Genomic DNA, 6,608 nt, shown 5'->3' with positions numbered 1-6,608 from the left:
AGAGAGAGAGAGAGAGAGAGAGAGAGAGAATGTGTGAATGTTTGTGTGCGGTGTGTGTGTGTCGTTGTTGTTGGAGGTTTATTTTCTTTTAACATTTACAATGTGTATAGTCCTTTGCTCTTGTTTTGTTTTGTTTGCATGTTTGTTGTTCTCGTTGTCTTTAGGGGTTTTGGGATGCAGGATCAAGGAGGAGGAAAGGCTGTAAAAAGGGGGCGGGGAAGGGGAGGGGCAAAGTTAAGTGCGAAACAATTGAAAGATGAAGCACACGAATACCACAATCTGCCATCAATTTCCGTCTTCACCAATTATTACTACCCATTTTGTTTTCACTCGCGGATTTTCTACTTTCGATTTCCATTTTCTGTCAGTTGCTCATCATAATGAGCCTCGTAAGTTGCGTGTGGAATCTGGCTCAGCCAGATGGGAGAAGCCCATTCCCACGGTAAGGGACAACTTCATTCTTTGTATGGATACATTGTGTAGATCTAGATTCTTATATTTATATTCAAGATGTGTGATGTGGAGTCAGTGGAGTTGTTATTATTGTTTTTTCCTTCTTTCTATTTTTTGGGGGGCTTGGGATGCGGGAACAACTTTACTTTTTACTATTACTGAAGGCTTACGGTTTCCTATCCTATAGGCCTACTAGATCTACTATATTATACTACTATATTATACTATGTATATTATACATAGATCTAGATCTAGTAGATCTTTAAATGTTTAAATCAACTGACAGCCAATCCTTACTTTTGTCACTGACTGTGACACTGAGCCCATCACATTTTGGATTTTCCAGCTGAAATACACACGGCGTCAGTGGTGTAGTGGTAAGCTGTATAGAGGCGCTTTGCTGTCACAGGCAGGCGAGACCCAAGTTCAATTTCCAAGTGGGGAAAACTTTCATCAAGTATAATATATCTCAGTCTTTCTGCTGGAATTGGAATGTTTTTTATCCCTCTCAGTCTCAGCCTGCCGGATATGCTGGGTTGGTCCTGACAGGCAGGGTCGAAAGCCTACCACCGAAATATTCCAAATTGTGTGTCGATGGGGGTGTAAAAATACCTACACTAATGAAAAAAGAAAGTGAATTACTATAGTTCTCATGGTCTGCGGCTTGAGCTGTTGATTAGCTATAAAATTCAAGTGATTAGAGAGATCAGATCTTGTCAGGCCAAGTGCCTCAAATTCCATTCACTTGAATAGGCCCTACCCTGCTTAAACAGCAATTAAAAAATGAATTCTGATATTGAAGGACGGAGCCTTTGAGCTTTATTCCCCCTCTCCTCCGCCTCCCTCCCTGTAAAAAAGAAAGAATTAAGATTGAATGTCATATATTCATCATGCTTGTACTGTTTCATTTCAGCCATGATGTTGCTTTTTCTGTGAAAGGTGAAAACCTATGTCTTTGGAGGAAAAAATGTTGAACTTCGCAACTCAGAGAATGCTGCACTAGTAAGTGATACCTCAAAAAGAAAGGTGAAAGGTGTTGCACTATTGATGTAGTCGAACCTGTCTGAGAAGGCCAACCATTGTCAGAATTATAAGTGTTAATTTTATACTTATGGTCTTCCTGGACAATGTCATTTATAATGATATTGAAAAAAAATAATGAGGAGAAGTGGGAAATGTAGGTTTGTGCTGATGTATATCTTAGACAGGTATGTAGTGGTTAGAGTAGGTTTCGTGTGAAGCCTGTACATGTACTGTAAAAAGGAAAAAAAAAACTAGGCTAGCTATACTTTATGTGAGACACTATATAATGTGTTAAAATGCCTCACAGTAAGTATACAAGATAGGCTTCACTTAATGTGAAACACCACATATAGTGCCTCAAATGCCTATTTAATTAATTTCTCTTCCTGCAAAAATACATGTATATTGACCTCGAAGGTCTTTGCTGTACTGGGTTTTTTTTGGTGTTTTTTTTTGTTTTGCTTTTTTTTTAAGGGGGGGGGAGGGGGGTTAGAGAAAGTTGAATCTTGTTGTGCAGCCTAGGGATGATAAAACTTGCATTCAACTACAGCTTCTCATTACTGTGCATCTTTGTCATCCTGTCAAGCTGTGTTTTACAAGTTTACAAATGAGTGCCCCATATCCTCACTGATTTACATGTGTGTAAAAAAGGAAAATTTAATCTGTTAGTCTTTAATGAAATAAGTGTAATAACTTTTTATGACAATAAAGCTCTCAGAAAATGACCCTCTTGTGGTAAAAAAGCTTTTATAAAATGTAAGAAAACATCTCGCAACTTCGCTTGCAAGCATCAATTACATATGTGAAAAATTACATGTGGTGAAATCAGGGGATCGTCAAAACAATCAAAATGAAGAAACTAACATTTTACTATTTTTACCTCAAGTTTGTGAATTTTCATTGAATTTTTGTGTTTTGCCTCAACACCTTTCATGCCCATTAAAGAGCAAATTTCTGAATGGATTTTACTGAAAAACGTTGATTAAAGGCACAAAAAATGTAAATTTTCAGTTTCCTCGAACTCTCAAGCTAAGAAAATAAGTCATCTTTGGTGGCCATTTTCTCACTTATAATTTTACCTCTAAAACCAGGTGACACCCACCATTTTCAATTTAAAATATTTCAACCTCTATTCTAAGTTGACGAGGATTTTTTTTCATCTAAAGCAAGCAAATGAACAAGTTTTCAGATGATCCTATAACTCCACAAGCCCAAAAATTGATGAACGCCTGATTCCACCGCGTTGTGACACACATATATATATAGATCTATATTATAAGAATACATTGCCAATTCTCTTCGAAAAAATGTTGCAAATATTTGGTCTTTTATGCCTTTCAGCTGGAGGAAAGAAAAATTAAATTGATCTGATATTAATTAAGTATGTACTTGTTTTTTCAGGGTACCTTCTATCAAAATGATATGTACCGTTTAAAAGGTTTCTCTCTTAAGTTCTTTTCGTCATAGATCCTTCGGCAGGGAGTAGCTATTTTTATTTTATTATTTCTTTTCTTTCTTTTAGATTGTTTTTGGGTATCAGCAATTAATTTGTTTTTGTTTTCATATCTCCCAGACTTAGATCGTGAACCCTTAGATGACTACATTTTGTTTTCATTTTTATTTGGAATTGAATATGATATCTTTGTACAAAATTTCTTTCTGTCTTGTGGTGTCTACCTGTCTGTTTTATGTTCATCTGCTACCTTTTTTTTTTCTTTTACACAAAACGCAGCACATGTTGTACTTTACAAAAAATTAGATTTGGAATTTTTGTTTGTAAGCTTCTAAAATAATGTTTATATTTTGAGTTTGGGTGTGTGTTTGTTTTTGTTTGTCTGTCTGTCATTGTGTTTGTATTCAAAACGAATTGCAATGTGTACCTTTCTCGAATGAAAAGACATTTTAAAGAAAAACATGTGTCGTTTATTTTTTATATCTACAACCTAGCTCTCCCTTAACTTGTTTTACCAAGAAATTTCAAAAATTCCTTTTGAGCAGATGCATGCATTATGCTGCAAAAAAAAAAAATAATGAGGAAAAGTTTGATTGCTTTATAGACAATGTATAGATCTATATAAATATCTGTCATTCACCTAATTCTTTTGTCTTTCATGTTTTAGTGGTGTACAGTCTTCCTAAGAAAAAAAGCTCATAGCTGATGCATAATTAGTAATGCAAACACATTTCATTGTCTCAGTACCGTAATTTTTCCCCCCTCACCCCCCCCCCCCCTTTCCACATAAGACATAATAATTCCCCTTCCTCCACCCTGTAATGACACTCACTTTATTGTACTGATGTGTTTAGTTTTTAAATCATTAACACTCTTTTAAGACATTTGGGAGGTGAAGATGGGAACATCAGATATGGGGGGAGGGGAGCTCTCTGAAATCTCTAAAAATGACAATAAAAGACACATGTGTGTTTCTGAATTTAGGCAATCTTGTACATTTTATGAAATGTATGTATACTTCATGTCTCAAACTCACTCTGTTTAAATGGCATCCCATTATACTTTTTTGCAGTTCACCGTGGGGCTCTGAAATGGGCGAAACTCTGTCAAGGAGGAGATATTCCACTGGAGAGGGCAGGGCACATGATGTGGTAAATTGAAAATTATTACTCTAGCACTTTTGTTTCTACTTGGTTATAGTTTATGAAAAGTCGGCATGATAACAGACATATCTTGTCAGAACACAGAAGGGGCCCAATAACACTGGAAGAAATGTAAGAGATGGAGACCACATCAGAGTACCCACCGACTGCCCACTTCATCACAAAGTATTAAGCTTTCATAAAAGAAAATTTCATTAGCTTGTAGCTGGCACCAGTTTTCCTTTAAAAAAAATATTTCTGTAAAACTAAGTACTTTTTTCAATATGCATAACTTTGATGTGTCACTTGTACTAACAACGGCGGAGTTTTTTTTTTTAGGAGCAGCATTTACGTGTAGCCTTAATACATTCACTCCGCAGAGATGATGTGAAACTGGTCGCTTCATAAAGTTGAGTAAATGTTTAAGGGCTTGATTACTCGATTCATGCAAGCTATACTTCTATTCAGGAAACCATTTTGGTGATATTCAAGACGTTGATAATTTTAATCAATGCCACACCAAAAATGTCCCGTCTAATCTGTAATGTACCTGTTGTAGCTGTTGGGGCAGATGGAGAGACTGACAGTTTGATTACAAATCATCTGCAAAGCTATGTTTGCATTAAGATCACTGCAAGTAAACACTCTATGCCTTTTTGGGGGGGAGGGGGTATTGGATTTTCTTGTTTGTTAGTTGGGGGTTTTTTTGTTTGGGGGGGGGGGGTAGTGGAGAAGATATAAAAGAAGAGCTATTACTGGCTGGGCAATTAATGAGTAGTTTTCAATAGGTTTTTTTTCTGTGGATGGTTGGCGGGTGCTCTGGTGTGGTTTGCTCCTTCTTTCCTATCAAACATTTATCGTCCTTATCTCCCCTTCTTCTTTTTTATGTTTGTTACTCTCTTGTAACACCTCTTTTCTTCTGGCGCTCGTATGACCTTATGCAGTTGCGAGTGCCGTAAAACCTCTACTAAAACTAAACTAAACTAAAAGTTTTTTTCTCTTGCATTTGTTCTGAATTTTTGCATTATAAGTATATTAAACTTTCCCTTTGCCATTTTTCCACAGATGTGAGCATGCTGCCTGTGTGGTGAAGGATGCTGTGTATGTGTTTGGAGGCCACAATGGTGCTGAGACCTGGTACAATGATATCTTCTCATTCAACACAGGTCAGTTTTAATAGTTAAGAGTCTCTTTAAAATCAGCATGGCTGACTGAACAGCAAGAAATCCTACTTTCTGATGGCGACAATGGACATCAGGTGTATAATATATTAAGACCAATAAGCTTAGAAGTCGCATAGTGAGAGAACCCGTTGTCAACTAACCCTTAGATGTAGTGGGGAAACACAAAAGAAGAAAAAGACAACCTATCTTACCTCTCTTGTTTCTTCATTTAAGGAGCCACCAAACCTTAGAATAAAAGAATCCAGATGAATTTCGATGTTCTGTTCTATGTGAACCACTCTCGATATATTGAACAATTTTGATAGTTTGAATGATGCCATTTGAAAAACAATCAGTGTTTGTGGAGAAGTAATTAGGTGCTTCATAACTGCACACAGGGAATCTAACTTAAATTCCAATGTGGGGAGAATTTTTATCAAGCATCTCCATCTTTCTGCAGGGATATTGTATCCTTCTCATCCCAGGTTGCTCTGACAATCAGGGTCAAAGCCCCCTCCCTCTCCCCCAAATGATCTAAATTTTGTCAATGCTGGCATTAAATACATACATAAAAAAAGAGTTCATAACTCATGTGACATATGGTAGAATGAGTAACATGCTTCATCGTTCTTGTTGATGTCAGTCTTAGCAAAGGTTGAGCTTTTGCCCTATAGTTCAGCACTATGAAATGATATGTGTAGTTTTCTATAAGGGCTGCATTGTCCCCTGAGTAGGTCCTCAGTTTTTTGTCTTGGTCCGGAAGGGTAGCTCCAATATATCACAGAGTAGTTAGTAATGGAATATATTATGATCAATTATCTCGTACAATTAGTCACAGAATGGGCTCATAAAGGGGAATCTGCTGGAAGTTTGATGATGTGGAAATTTGATTGAATAGGTTGATTCTTGTTGCTAGTGTTCTGATTTTGTTTGATTGTGGTCTGTGTTTTGGAACTGCTTTCCCAGTCTTATCCTGTTGCCCTTTTATTAAATTCCTTTGTTTATAGAGGGGTGTAGGGGGGTGGGGTGGGGTATATGGAAGAATAATCAACAGGAAAGCTATTTTCAGACTTTTGTAGGACATTTGCAAGTTAGATTCTCATGCTTCTAATCTGAATGTCAGCATACTCCTTTTAAAACATTATTGACACTTTTTAAAATAGTAGTAAGGCTTGCACTGTAAAAATATATATGTACAAGCTAAGCATGAAATGTCTTTCCTGTCGATTCTTGTCTTGTTAAGATACTAGTTCTATAGAAGAATAGCTTTTTTGTTCATTCTGTTTCTTTTGTACTTTACTTTACTTTTTCTTTTTCATCCTCTATTGCAGTTAAGCGTCGAGGGGAGATGCAGTTTTCTATGGTAGGCCAGCT

At 36.6% G+C, this 6,608-nt stretch overlaps 1 protein-coding gene and 1 long non-coding RNA gene across 4 annotated transcripts in view; both read left to right on the top strand.

Moving 5' to 3' along the window:
* The first annotated feature begins 36 nt into the window (after positions 1-36).
* Positions 37-5,937, top strand: LOC106014211. The gene is made up of 4 exons (XR_001185542.2): positions 37-442; positions 1,367-1,455; positions 4,002-4,080; positions 5,137-5,937. It is a non-coding gene; the product is annotated as an uncharacterized LOC106014211 (long non-coding RNA).
* A 625-nt stretch (positions 5,938-6,562) lies between these two features.
* Positions 6,563-6,608, top strand: part of LOC101863566 — an 11,150-nt gene continuing 11,104 nt past the window's right edge. The window contains exon 1 of one of the 3 annotated variants that reach the window (XR_004859535.1): positions 6,563-6,597. The gene's annotated coding sequence lies outside the window, so the exon portion shown is untranslated. The remainder of the gene's footprint in view (positions 6,598-6,608) is intronic. The other 2 variants (XM_035973916.1, XM_005091811.3) reach the window with 2 other exon arrangements.

Source organism: Aplysia californica, unplaced genomic scaffold (assembly GCF_000002075.1).
Source record: "Aplysia californica isolate F4 #8 unplaced genomic scaffold, AplCal3.0 scaffold00036, whole genome shotgun sequence".
In the NCBI taxonomy this organism is placed as follows: Eukaryota; Metazoa; Mollusca; class Gastropoda; order Aplysiida; family Aplysiidae; genus Aplysia; species Aplysia californica.
This window is presented reverse-complemented; position numbering and strand designations above follow the sequence as displayed.